This window comes from Bubalus kerabau, chromosome 8 (assembly GCF_029407905.1).
Source record: "Bubalus kerabau isolate K-KA32 ecotype Philippines breed swamp buffalo chromosome 8, PCC_UOA_SB_1v2, whole genome shotgun sequence".
NCBI classification, from domain to species: Eukaryota; Metazoa; Chordata; class Mammalia; order Artiodactyla; family Bovidae; genus Bubalus; species Bubalus kerabau.
The window spans coordinates 8511087-8525886 of NC_073631.1; the positions used below are offsets into that span (position 1 = coordinate 8511087).

At 49.9% G+C, this 14800-nt stretch overlaps 1 protein-coding gene across 2 annotated transcripts in view; it reads right to left on the bottom strand.

The window, feature by feature from the left end:
* IKZF1 (IKAROS family zinc finger 1) overlaps positions 1-14800 on the bottom strand; it is a 98144-nt gene that overhangs the window by 58938 nt on the left and 24406 nt on the right. The window lies entirely within an intron of this gene.

The following is a 14800-nucleotide window of genomic DNA, read 5'->3' on the forward strand; positions in this document are numbered from 1 at the left end:
GAAGCTGAAGCAGTGGGAGAGGGGCAGCCTGCGAGAACCCCTCCTTCTAGCCGGCTGCAGCACACGGGCACAGGACACCCGGTGCCTCGGGCGGCCCGTCACCCGCGCACGCGCCTCACGACATCTGCATGCTGGTCTTGCACCTGCGGTACCGGTGGCGCAGAGGGAGGCATGTGTGCGCAGGTGAGCTGAGGTGCATAGTGTGGAAGCTGGGAAACACATTTCCTTGAGCACAGTGGATACAGAGCTGAGACGTGGGTGATGGGTCCTTATGGCACCTACTTGGAAGGAGAAGGAGGGAGACAGGCTCCACAGGGCTTCATCAGGGACTCACAGGGAGGGACAAAGAGATTAACTTAGAATAACAAAGGATGTAGCCTGTCCATACCACAGGCACGAGGAGCCGCGCGAAGCAAACAGACTGGTCATCCTTCCCAAGCCAGCTAAGAACTTAAAGACTGTTTGAAAGACCACTGTACACGGAATGAACCAGGAGAAGCATCTGATTCAGTGCATCTGCAGGCAAAGGAGTGCAGGCAGGGCGCTCCGCCTCAGATCCTACAACACTCGGGCTCGTCATCTGCCAGGGGTGATTTCTCAGGGTGAACTTACAAATCAACCCAGAAAACACTTCTCACTACGTTACAATTAAACCTTGTTTTTGAACCAAACAACAGCTCTTCCCAGATGAACTCAACATTTTCACACCAAGGTCTAAGGCTCCAGATGCACTTTTAACTATTCCTAAAGTAAAAAAGAAAGTCTCCCCTCAAATATTCGAAAGTAAGTCTTGGGGCTCGGCAGGGGATGCCAGCAGAGAAGCTGCAACGTCTGTGTGACTGATGTAAATATCTGGATCCCTCGGAACAAGTCCTGGTGCCTTCGCTTGGGTGCACCACCCTGCACACTAGCATCTCTCCCCGCACACCTGGGAAAGCTGTTTTCTTCGGTTCCAGATGGCAACCTTTCCTCACGGTGATTTCTTCCTGCTACAACCCTTTTGCACAAAGATGTAGCTCTTGTCAAAAAATCATGAACCAGATAGCCCCCGTTTGTTCCCTTTAACAAGCAGCAAAAAGCAAGAGCTAGTGACCATGGACTTCGGCGGCTCTGAGTCTTTCCCTCACTGCCAACCATACTACTAAGTGAGGTTACCCATCACACAGGCGGGTGGCACCTAGGGCACTGGGGCAGCCTCTCATTGAGGCCCCCTTGTTCCTGAACTAAAGGCTGCTACCCTTCCTCACACTCTGAAACTGATTCAATAAAAAGAGTAAAGAAGGAAAAAAACGCAGGTAGGAAAGAAGGAAGAGGGGAGGGAGGGAGGTGAGGAGAGGGAGTGGAGGAGGGAGGAAAAGAAAGAAAAGAGAAAGACAGAGAAAGGAAAAAGGAAAGGAAAAAAGAGAGAGAGAAGGAAAGAAAGACAGGAGGAGAGAAAGAAAGCAGCCAAAAGAGAGATAGCACAATCGAAGCCACAGCTCTGCCTGCGGCTCCCTGGATGGCGCTGAGCTCAGGAAGCCTCGCAGCCACACAGGCACCGCTGTCTCCCGAAGCACAAGCCGCGTGCCAGTAAGTGAGCACGAGGCGTCCCTGCACAGGAAGGCTGGGGTCTGGCTTGCGAAAAGCTCAGCCTGGCCGGGTGCCAGGGTGCCTCAAGCAGGGGCATCAGGACGTGGTGCCGAGGTGACACCCCAGGCTTGTTTTCTCAGGGTGCAGTAGAGGCAGCTGGCTGCTTCCCTTTCCCCTATTACAGTGAAAAAAAAAAAAAAAAAGCCTCTCCTTTACCACCTCTGCCCCATTGCCTCAGCACAGTGCAGCAGCATTTTTTTTTTTTCCCTTTGGAGTACAATTGCTGTATAATGTTGCATTATTTTCTACTGTACAAAGAAGTGAATCAGCTATATGTATACATATATCCCTTCCCTCTTGGACCTCCCTTCCACCATCTCCACCCTCTAGGTCATTTCAGAACAGTTTGCAGAGATCCCTGTGTTATACAGCGCTTCCCACTAGCTGCCTGCTTTACACACAGTAGTGTATACATATCAGTCCTAGGAAGCTTTCAAGAAGCTTCCTTCTCCACAATTTTGGCAAACAAGCCCACCATGTGATGCTGCCCATTTTTGGAGATCAGTTCACGTGGTGCCAGTCTCATTGGCACTCTCATGGGATATCCTTTCCATCTAGAAAACTTCAAAAATTTCAAAATTTCAAAAACTTCAAAAAACTTCAAAAAATTAAAAGGGATTTCCCACCACCCGAGTGACCATAAAAAGTGCATGAGAATAAAATGAATGGATGAAAACGAAAACTAAAAAAATAATAAATTCCTGTGTTTAACTTAGCCTCTATGCTTTGGAAAACTGTTTTGTTTTACACATTTAATCAAACACCTACAAAATCTATGGTTGAAACCAAACTACATTAAATAAATCCAAATGATGTAAAACATTGAACTGGACCTAGATTTTCTCTAAATCAAATGTGGCCAAAACCAGAAGAACTAAAATACAAAATTTCCAATTCCTTTGTGATGACAATTGGGAAAATGTTTTGAAGATAAAACTGAGTTAAAGACTACTTTAGAAAGTGGATGAATAACTAGTCTAAGGCTTCATTTCTGCAAGAATTAATTTTTGCTATGATATAATGACACACTTCTGAAAAGTATGTGAAAGTGAAAGTCGATCGGTCATGTCCAACTCTTCCTGACCCCATGGATTATAGCCCACCAGGCTGCTCCTCTGTCCATGGGATTCTCTAGGCAAGAAAACTGGAGTGGAAGCTCCCTGACCCAGGGATTGAACCCAGGTCTCCTGCATTGCAGGCAGATTCTTTACTGTCTGAACCACCAGGTAGCCCCTAGACACAGGAGGCTTCTGAGCCTTGAAATGTGGGTGATTCAAACTGAGATGCGCTGTTAGCCTCAAATACACACAGGGGCTCAAACACTCAGTATAAAAAAAAAAAAAAAGGGTAAAATAGTCACTGATTTTCTATAAGTGCATGTTTAAACAATAAAATTTGGGGCACACTTGGTTAAATAAAATATATGAAAATGCGTTCCGCCTGTGTCATTTTTCTTTTTTAATGTGACTCCTAGAGAATTGAGAATTACCTACATGTGTCTCATTATATTCCGTGGACTCTAGAGTAGGGGATTCCCAGACTTCACAAATATGTTCCAGAAATGCTGGCTGTCATTCCATCCACGAAACCTTTCCCCACCCAAGGCCTGTTCAAGGTCACTGTGGCTCAAGAGGCTTGAGAATCTTGTGGCCAAGCTGCCCAGGAGGACACTCTCACACACTGCAGAGAGTGTGTGTGTATGTCCATGCACAGGGCAGGCTGCTTTTAAGGATGTGTTGTTAGGAGACACTCCCTCAGTAATTACAAAAAAAGAAAAAAAAGTTACTGAAATGGGAAAGCCACACAAATGAACAAATACAAACCCTTAACAGAACTGTTAACACCAGCATCTCCAGCTTCAGGTATAAAACTCAGCCCTGAGTCCACATATTTGTAGTAATAGTCCTTTTGTAAAACTGTAAGTGCCGTGCTGATCGTAACCAACTCACTCTGTTCTCATCTCAGAATGAAAACCACTTCACTTAAAACCACAGCGTTGTCGACTGAACATGAATTTTGCCAGACCGCGTGAACCATAATGCTGAAGTTACCGAAGTGCTCTCTATACCGGACAATAGTTAATTGTCATCATTTCACATGATGGGGAGAAAACGGACGTCAGAAGTGCTGAGGGGGTATTGGCGAAGTCATATTTTTACCGTTACTGTGTTTAACTGGAGAGACTTAGAGATATTAAGAAGGCAGGAAATTGCTGCTGGATTCCAAGAATAATAATAAAAATAATCATAGAGCTGCCTGCAAGGCTGTCATAAAAGTCCTTTTCTCATTTCAGCAGGGTTTCACCTCTAGTGTGGCAGTCCTTCACTCTGAAAAGGAGCGTGGCCGCCTGCCCCAGGAGCTCTGTGAGTGCAGTGCGGCCGTGTGCTGCAGGCTCCGTCCATCGCACCCCACCCTGCGGGGAGGACACCGGACGTTCAGGGCTTCACCAGAATCAGGCCCGGGTGATTTCAGTGGAAATCAGCAGCCTGCAGCCACATCCCCTGCAGGGGAAGTTCTCTCCTGGCAGGCGGCCTCACAGAGACACGCCCTGGACCTGCCCAAAGATCCCTGCCGCTAAACTCACTCCTGAACGGAGGACACCAAGTTGCTGCTGTTGAGTCGATCAGTCATGTCTGACTCTTGCGACCCCATGGACTGTAGCCTGCCAGGCTCCTCTGTCCCCGTGATTTCCCAGGCAAGAATACTGGAATGGTTGTCATTTCCTCTTCCAGGGAATCTTCGCGACCCAGGAATTGAACCCATGTCTCCTGCACTGGCAGGCAGAATCTTTACCACTAAGCCACCAAGACTCTTTCATTAATCTAGCTGCTGTCTCGGTCAGGTGCTTCGGGGCACGAATGCTGGAAAGTGCCACTTTGGTCTTCCAGCTGTGATTAGCTTTCTGATTGCTCCCTGGGCCACTCACACTGCTGGGCCCTGGCTGAGGAAATGTCCCAAGGAAGCCACAACATAGGGACCACTGAAGAGGTCTCCTGTGACATCTGTGCCCACATCTCAGAGCTGTCTTTCATCCAGGGAACTCAATACAAAGAGAAGATGGAGTCCCACGTGTTTTGTAGGAGAGCATCGGGCCAATGCTTTCCTGGAAAAGTCACTGTAATTTAGTGACAAATCGATGGGATGCAGACAAGTCTCCCATTGCATTTACAGTTCTTCCAAATAACGGCAATAAGAATAATAATGCTGTGTCATAAATAAGATACAGAATCCTTTCTAATCACACTCCCTGCAGCAACAAAACTAAATCGCTAAGGCAGCATTCTGCTTGTTAATACAGAGAATCTAGTCGCTGTGTCATTTCTAGTGTGTGATACCAACAGCAAAGCGTCATTTGCAATCAAGTCATGTTGGACAAGCTGCATGTACCCCTCACTGACCCCGGTCTCCCTGACAGGCTGGGTCTTCTAACACCCCCGACAGAAACAGACACATCCAAAGCCCCATCAGCAAGAAAATTCCTGCTTTCCATTGGTGCTGTCAAGACATTACAACCATAGATTAGCACCTGTATGCAGGTAAACCAGCTCTCAGAAAGAAACAAAACCCAAACTCCTAACTTGTAGTGTTTGCCCATTTCTCGAGTGTAAATCTTCCAACCGCAGTAGGCCTTCAGCTACCAACAGATAACAAGAACTCAGCTCTCAGGCTCCAGCCTGAGAACCTGAACACAGTCTCCAAGCTGCCTATGAGCTCCTGTTCCCCGCCAGTCCTGGCAGTTCTGGCTCCAGCCTGAGAACCTGAACACAGTCTCCAAGCTGCCTATGAGCTCCTGTTCCGCCCCCACTTCCCCAGTCCTGGCAGTTCTGGCTCCAGCCTGAGAACCTGAACACAGTCTCTGAGCTCCTGTAAGCTCCTGTTCCCCTCCAGTCCTAGGAGGCAAAGGGCTTAAAATTCTGAGCGGCTGGCTCTGCAGTAACGTGTGAACTGTAGTTCCTGCTAAGACTTTGCAGGGCGCTGGGCTTATCTGGAGGCCACAGTGGCTCGGCTTCAACCCCGCCCCAGGCTGTGGGAGCCAGGAAGGCAGTTTCCTGGGGCCTGGCTCCACCAGGCAAGTGTTCTCATCTCATCAACCTGGTGCTGTGGAAACTTCACAGGGCAATGGTTAGGGCTCACTGTGCTTAAGCCTTTCTACTTTTGCATAAAAGGAGGGGAAGCTTTTTTTTTTTTTTCTGGGTTATATTTACACTTCCCAAATCAGAAATGTCCTAACCAGACAGGACAGGTGGTAACTGGCAACCACAGCTCAAAAGTTTTTTTTTTTTTTTCCATTTCTTTCTGAAACCCCATGTAGAAGGAAAGTTAACGAAATGTCGGTTGGCTGCTTTATACCCAGAGCTAACTATGCTTTCAGCACAGATGGAACAAAGTGGAGAATAAAACTGGGACCAGAAACCCTAGAACAGAAACTACTGTTGATCTCTCTGCTCCCGCAGATAAGAATCTGTTGTTGCTTCCCTTGGTAAACCAACTAGGTACAATGTGATCCTGAATTTAGGTTGTCAGAAGAGATGGAGATAAGATGATCGCCGCTTTCTCTTTGTAAAAAATTACCAGCTTTGCTGAGTTCACCTGCTCCTCTGGAGTGACAAAATGAAAGCTAGAAGTGTGGCTGGAAATGCCAGGCTCAGCTGTTCCAGCCTCTCCGGGGCCCTGTTTTTCTACATGCTATTCCCTTTTTGAAAAAGACTACTATGAGTTCTGGAACACTACTGACTCCATTGTGTGTGTGTGGGCTTGGTCATGGTTGACTCTTTGCAATCCCATGGACTGTAGCCCACCAGATTCCTCTGTCTGTGGAATTTTCCAGGCAACGATACTGGAGCGGGTTGCTATTTTCTATTCCAAGGGATCTTCCCAACCCAGGGATTGAACCCAAGACTCTTGTGCCTCCTGCACTGGCTGGTGGATTCTTTACCACCGATGCACCTGGAAAGCCCCCACTGACTCTATTAAAAACTCTTAAACAATCAGCCACAAAACACCCATCTGACTGTGAAGTTCGTGCGAATGGACACACGGAGCCACGTGAGGATGACTGTGTTCTCAGGGACAAATCGTTCTCAGCCGAGAAACTTGAAGATGTAGGGTGGCATGATGAGTTGGGGTGTGGTACAACTGGCCCAGTAGCCCCTGGGGGCAGTCTCAGCCTGGGAAAGCCTCTGGGCCCCAAATACCAATGGTCCCTCTTGAGAAAAGGGGCCTAAAATAATCCACGGGACAAACCTTAAATTCAGATACAGCCTTACATTCCTCTCCCTCAACCTTAATTTAAAAGGTCTCTCTACTGTCCTGCTTGCCCTCCCCCTGAGAAAGCGGGGCCAGCATCCCATTCCTTCGGTCCACACATCTCGGACACCTACCGGATGCCGAGGAGGCAGTGAACAGATCCCAGAGGCACGCTTTCCCTGTAAGCGGGGCCAGGTGAGGAGTGGGAGTCAGGGACGGCCCCTCTTATGTGGGGCTCCCAAATGCAGACTGAATCCAGTGGGGGACAGTCTCAGGGTCCCCGGGGTGTGGGCAGGCTGAGGCAGAGCCCCCCTGCCCAGCTCCTGCATGTCTGGTCCTCCTTCCCTGGGGACACCACTTGGGCGGTGACTTTCTAGTTCTTTCTCTCCTCTCGCTCCATCCTACCCGCCTTCTAACAGACTTAAACTCCCCCTTGTCTCACACAGGCCACTGAGCATCCTCCAGGGCTGCTGCCAGCTCTCCTCCCAGTATTCTTTCATGCGCAGGGCTGCCTGAGCCCTCGGCCCCTCGCGCTCCCCTACATTCTGACCTGGGCCTCCTCCCCTGCCCAGCTGCCTTGGGGAAGCTCCATCCTCCCGAAGCCCCTTCCCAGCCCCTCTTCAAGCCCACCCTTCTACTTTCCCCATGCTTGCTTGCTCACTCAGTAAGCTGTGTCTAGCTCTTTGTGACCCCATGGACGGTAGCCCATCAGGCTCCTCTGTCCATGGGATTTCCCAGGCAAGAATACCAGAGTGGGTGGCCATTTTCTTCTCCAGGGGTTTTTCCCAACCCAGGGACTGAACCCGGGTCTCCGGCATTGGCAGGCTGGTTCTTTATCACTAGTGCCAGCTCTCCCCATCTTCCTTAAAGTCTTCCTCCCTCCCGCGTGGACTTTCATGCCATGCTTCTTTCCAGAAATTTCATCTGAATCAAACGGCTCAGTCTTTGCCTCCTCCCTTGCTCTCTCTCTCTCAGACAGTCTTACACATTTACTCCCAAAGCCCTGGAGCGCAGCATCCCTCAGCACAGCTGGACAGGCCACACACTGTCAATGAACTTCAAGTCCACCCCAACTGCCAACTCTGTGTCCATTTCCCATGCTGTTCCAAGAGAATCCCTGCCACCCTAACTGCCACGGGGCAGCCCTAGCCACTTCCCTCACATGCCCACGCCACGTGGACACACGCTGTGTGCTGTCCCCGATGGTCACTCCAGCCCTCAGCTCCGGAGGAAACACTTTGCAGGGTCCCTCTGAAACCCACACCCCCCTCCCAGAACCCAGGGGCCTTGCTGGGACTGTGCCCACCCCGTCCCCTTCACCCACCTACCACCATTTCCTAAGGTCAAACGTGACACCTCCTCGCCCCTGTGAGACCTTCAGCTCCCTGAGTCTCCCCATCAGCCCCCCACAGCCCAGCTGGGAACCAGCCTTTGTGCTTTCCATGGAGGAGCCCTGAAGTCCCATGAATGTGCTATGCAGTCCCTTATGGTCACTGGGCTTCAGGCTTCAACTGCTCAGCTCTTCAAGGCAGCGGCTGCATCAGCCTGCCAGGGAGAAGGACTTGGTCAATATTACTCCTTTTGGATGGAATTTCTTCATTTCTTAAGAGTTAGAGAAACTCAAGTCCAAACAAAGCACAAAGTCAACCTAAACGGTATGGTCCCAAATCCTACAGTGACCTCTATGGGGGAGGTGCCTGCAGGGCAGGGCCCAGGGCAGCCTGACCTCCAGGAGGCTCTGCTTGGAGCCACACATGCCTTGACAACTTCCAGCACTATGGTCACTGACCTCCAAGGACAAGCAGGCAAGGACACAGCGGCCCCCACAGGGCAGAACAGGGCAGTGTGTGACCCCTCATCCCTGACCTTCTGGCGGGCCCGCCCTCACTTCTGTGGGGGCATCACGACCCCTCCATCCTCCAGCCAGGCCTTTCTTTGCATCCCAGTCTCTCCCGCCGCTGGGAAGGACCCTGACACTTTTCTGTCTTCCCACGCTGATCGTGCGCTGCTCCCTGAGTTTGCTTTCTTTCTTGGGAATTTTAGGCGTTCTGTGAGGTCACTACCTCGGTGCTTCTCCCTGAAGTCACCAGCCAGGAGGTGACCCCAGCACCTGGCCAGCCCATCTCCAGATCCCCAGGGTGTCTCCCAGGGAACTCGCCTGATGCAAATGACGGTGCCACCCACAGCAGCCGCACAGATGCCCTCCACCTCGCAGCCTGCCTCACCCTGCTTCGCTCGTCCTATGTGACAGCGATGGGCAAGGTGATGGCCTTCCCCAACCGGGAAGCCACCTGCCAGGGCCAGAAGGCAAGGGGGCAGCAGAGTCCCTGCAGCCGGGTCCCAGCAGAGAGATGCTCCCCAGAGTGACCAACTGTGGGGTCTTGTCAACTGCCACTCAGGACACACAGACACACACACACACACTACAGGCATTACACACACACACTCCAGTTTCAGTTTTCCCCCAGGAAGATTCCTAAGCCTCTGCCATCTGGCCCCACCTTCTATACCAAAACCCAGGATAGGATGGCACCCCATGCAGCACACAGTCTCCAGTTTAGTTTAATGTACCAATGTGTCCTAATGGTCCGCAAAGACCATGATTTCCAAATGTTTGGCACTGACCTACAAAACCGAGGTCAGGAAAAACTTAACATTTAGTTTTAAACGGGCAGCAATGAAACTGTTACATCATAAGAGCCCCTCTTTTCAAACTTAAAAGATTTTGGGAGTAGGCAAAATGATTTTTCTCTGATACCATGTCTCATGTTTTGGGAAACTGAGGAAAATTAGGATTTTGGTCTCCTCTGGGTTTGGCTCCCAAAGCACTGAGCAGGGTGTCAACTATGAAAAGGACTAAGTAACTGCAACAGAGAGGCGAACACGAATGGAAATGACACACTTTGAGTTGTTCCTCAGAAGAAGACTGGAAACTGAGAAACCTGGACCCTGGACGGAGCTCGGGCCTGGATGGTTTTCTCTGTGAGATTCTCACAGCACACATCCCATCAGAGCGAGCTTGAGCTCAGCTGCAGCCAGTGCTCAGATGCTGCCAGATAATAATTCTCCTGAGCTCAAGCAGGGTTTCTCGGTTCAGAGGAGATGCATTGCACAGATAAAAACGACTTCCTCTAACTGCTGATTAGATAAGCGGGTGCAGCATCCGTACTCAGACGCCAGTGCCCCAGCTCCAATTAGACTCAAGCCCCATGGTTTTCCATCATGAAAAGGTCTCTCCAGCATCTCTCATTCCCAGGCTGCATTAATGCCCTCCACCCATCCTCACCCACTCTTCCCCTCCGGACTGGCTTGGTGTCTTCCCTAGAACTAAAGAGAGATCTGGTAACAGAAGCACCAGGGAAAAACATATGAATCCTCTTACAATTTACACTCCAGTCCTGCAACTCACGAAGGAGTGAAGGAATGCTTATTTTGAGTGAATGGATCAAAAAAAAAATTTATGTGTAGACACACTTAATCATTTTCCTGGATGCCACAGGGAAGAAAGTCAGATTTTTTTCTACTTTTTTTTTCCCTTTTCTTTTTCTACCAGGGTAAATCAAATCATGGTCAAAGCCTTCCAAGCGAAGGACTCGAGGTGTGAGAATTCAGCTTCAAGAATGCTCTAAACCCCACGCTGGAGGATGCAACCTGCAGGAATCAGGGCCTACAATAAACCACCAGGAAAGGCTGGCTGTCACCTCCCTCCCTCTTTGGAGATGAGGTCATGAAAGTGAGTAGAGGTGAAGGAAGAACATTCTAGAACATGGAGGAGCTTGTACAAACACACATTAGTACCCCATATTTAGAGGCATCCACCCCTCACATCTCTCTCAGCATTAGAATGACTACTACACAAGGTCATCCTGACTGTCTGTCCACAGAGCTGAGCCTTTTGGAAAGTCTTCCTCAACCGCAAGTCTTTGGTCCTCTGCTAATTCAACCACCCCATGTGGCTCCTGTCAATCATCTCTCCTTTTCAGTCCCAGGGCATTGCTGTGCTTCTGCCCCTGGGTTTTCCCTGTGATTCCATTCTAAATCCTAAACTTGCCAGGCATCTCTCTCAGGGTGTCATTTGGTTTTCCGGCCCCGAACCTCTCTTCTCTACCCATGGCCTCTCCCTGCTCCAGCCAGGTAAGCCTCCCCTCCCCCTGCCCACCATCTACAGTCAAAGGGGGTGAGGGCTCCTACCCCCCACCTTATTCACAACCTGATTCACCTTATTCACAGCCTGATTTTCTGCTGGGATCAGCCAGCTTGCAGCCCGCCTCCACTCCAGGACTGTGTGCTCACTGACAGCATCAGAGAGCTAGAGGACCCCTACCCAATTTTAGGACAAGGCCACTCACACAAGCAAAGTCAAAGTCGCTCAGTCATGTCTGACTCTTTGCAACCCCATGGACTATACAGTCCATGGAATTCTCCAGGCCAGAATACTGCAGTGGGTAGCCGTTCCCTTCTCCAGGGGATCTTCCCAACCCGGGGATTGAATCCAGGTCTCTGGCATGGCAGGCAGATTCTCTACCAACTGAGCCACAAGGGAAGCCCACACACAAGCAAAAGGAGAACAAAACAGTGATAGGCAAAAATCCATGCTCAAAGGAAGAAAGAAACTATAGATTATTGAATAAAGGAAGAAAAAAAGTTTTTCATTCCTTCACTAACAGCACTTATCTGCTCTGTTAGATGCCAGTCTTGGCATCATTTCTATGTGAGACACTTTTAATTGCCCCTGGTCAACAGCTGTCAGAAGACTCTTGACCCATTTTCCACTTCTCGAAGGCACCTGCCATGGATGAGTGGGTAAATTTGGGGGTTGCCGTAGGAGGTCACTGGGTACATCCTCCTTTTAGCAGTTTCATACACAACCACTTCAGAGAGGCGAGATTTCTCTCATTATTAAAGAGACCACTTCAGAAGAACAAGCTAGCATCTGATTGAATAGACTGTCCTGATGACTAAATACTGAATCCTTCAGGGCCAGGAAGTTCTCTCCTGTGTCTAGCTTAAATCCTTCACATTGTACATTAGATCCTCGCTTCCTCTTATTCAGACCCCTTGTCCTGACAAGTTATTGCCTCGACACCTCTTTCCCATATCTTTTTTTTTTTTTAATTCAGGAGCTCACCTTGGCACACAGTCCTAGAGCAGCTCCGTCAACACGGAGGGAAGTCTTGCGGTACAAAACCATTACTCTTCTTATTTCTGAGAACGACCCTCCACCAGTGAGTGAGACACTTCTCCCCATCTTAAGGGGATGGTTTCTACTCTTTCCCAACAACTTGTTCATTGCTCTCGTCTGTTCTCCTGGTTGAGGTCACACTTGTCTAGGACTGGGAGTGGGGGCTCTGAGTTTTTCAAAAGCATCTTTTTTTTTTTTCCTAAAACAGACACCTGGTGGTCTATTATCACCAAAGACTTTCACATATTTTACCATCTTTTACCCTCTCGCCATTTCTCTCTGATGTTCCCAATGGAGGAGCCAGCACCCCCAACTTGATCTTGGTCTAGGAGTGGCTGGCACCTCAGTCTCTCTCTTGGTCTTGCCCTCTCCTAACGGATTCCTCCCCATCTTCTTGGCTCTGTTTTCAGCTTGCCTATTCTCTGGATCACTTTTTTTTTTTTAATTAATAAATTCCTCTTCTATTCCTGGTTCTGCAAATCTTATACATTCTCTTTCCTTCTCTCCAGGGAAGCTACAACAGACTCCTTTAAAAATCTTTAAGAGACCTTTTTCTGCCTCTTACTGTGTTTCTACTTGTGTCTTTGCTGTTGTCTTCAGCAAAGCCTGTGTGCGTGTTTTCAGTTAACCCTGGAGACTATCCTGTGAGACGAGCTGAGTTCCAATGCTCTGGCCAGTTTGAAATGAGGGAGGTAAGAACCTGGAGGGGAGGGGCCCAACTCCACCCTTCCTCGCCCAGGTGCAGGGTCTCCAGGGCCGGCCTCCGCCCAGCCCTGCCCTCTACAGCCCCTGCGCCTCCCCCGAGGCCCTTCTCTCCCCGCTACGCTGCTCCTGCTGCCGTTCAGGGAGGAGCCCTGGCAGGGAGGGGCCCGCTTAGGGAGGGGCCCTGCTTCCTGTTGTGGGTCTCAGGCCCTGGGTTCTTTGCCTTCTTCCCAGTGTGCTGATGAAATAGGCCTTAAAGTGCATTTCCTTTCAGCTACTAATCCCTTCATCTTTTAAGTCCTAATGCTATCAAGGGCTTCCCTCGTGGCACAGTTGGTAAACAATCTGCCTGCAATGCAGGAGACCTGGGTTCAAACCCAGGGTCAGGAAGATCCCCTGGAGAAGGAAATGGCAACCCACTCCAGTATTCCTGCCTGGAGAATCCCCTGTACAGAGGAGCCTGGCGGCCTACAGTTCATGGGATCATAAGACCCGGACACGCCTGAACAACTAAACCACCATCACCGTAATGCTATCAACATAACGTACTTCATGCTCTCAGTGCTGCCCAGGCAGCCTTCACTGCGCACCTGAGCTGGCTGACTCTTCAACAGCCAGAAAGCCGAGTGCCTAAAGCTCAGCGCCCAGTGTGAAGGGGAGCCCATTTCCTTGGTGCTTTTCTGTGCTCCCTGGTCTCAGGGCTTCCCTCCCTCGCTCACCTGTCTCCACAAACCTTCCCCCGCCCCCCCACTCCCCACCCCCCGCCCCCGCCACTCCCCCACTCCCCATCTGTGCTTCTGTCCTTCCTGCTTTCCCGGGAGTGACCCGTCACTCCTCTGTCCCCTCCCCCACTGCCAACCTCTTTCCCTGTCCCCTCCACCACTGCCAACCTCTTTCCCTGCCTGTCCCCGTGGCAGCTGCCATTCACAAGCCAAGGAAAGATGGCTCTCAGATGTCTGAAGTTTTACAACTCTAAAATTCAGTGTTTAGAAATCGGATGCGGAAAGGAGTGAGCGTCGTGTCCCATGGCGGTGGGGAGGCAGAGAAGAGCCCGCAGATCTCAGGCCGCCCCGACCCCACCCCTCACCTCACCCAGGCTCCACCAGCCACACCTGCAGGGACTCCTTTAGGACCCAGACCGCGTCTCACCCAGAGAACGAAGCCTGGGAGCCAGGGGCTCGGTGACCTCCTACCAGCGCAGAGCTCCCACAACCTGAAGTTTACGGGAGGAGGTGTATTTAGGCTGTGAGGGCATTTATAACAAAAACTTGCTTGACTGCACCAGGAGGACTGTTCTTCACTCTCCAGGAACCAGCCCGACTTTCAGTTCTCTACTGGACGCCCCAGGTGACCTTGGCTGTCAGCTGCGGGGATTTCGGGGAGTGGGGGGGTCTCCCCAGTTTCTCCATAGTGACCCCAGAGTCCTAACCCTGGTGTCTGCGCTCTCCGCTCATTTAAACGGTTAACCTGTACCTATCCACATAATTTCTTCTGCCTTTCAGTCAGTCCCTGAGGTTTTCGAAGTCTTTATCATGTATACACACCCTCATTGTCCTAATGTTTTTATTTAAATTTGATCTTTTAATTTCTGTAAACGTGTCTTGAAAGGAAACTGCAGCAGTACAAGTGAATGACAAACCAGTATCTCTTGCAATAAACAGAAGACAATCTTAAACACAAATACATCAATTACAACAATGCATGCTCTTCTGCGTCCTAGCTTTGGGAAACCCCGAGAGGATGTGTATAGAAAGAGGGCACACTCTTCATCTACTTGCCCACATACAGTAGCCACTATCTAACAGGGAAAAGGAATTCAGAAATGCCCTTGTTTTCTTGGTTCACCTATGTCACAAGACTTTAGCCACTATCCCCGTTTGTTCAGCGAACTATATAGCTAAGTTTAAAAAAAATTACCCAGAGTCTATCTGGTTTCCAAGGCACATGAAAACATACAAAATACATTTCTCTGTCATCACATCAGGATGTCCTACAGGAAAATAACTTGTGAGTTTCAGAACTTCAGACAAGTGCCCTCCT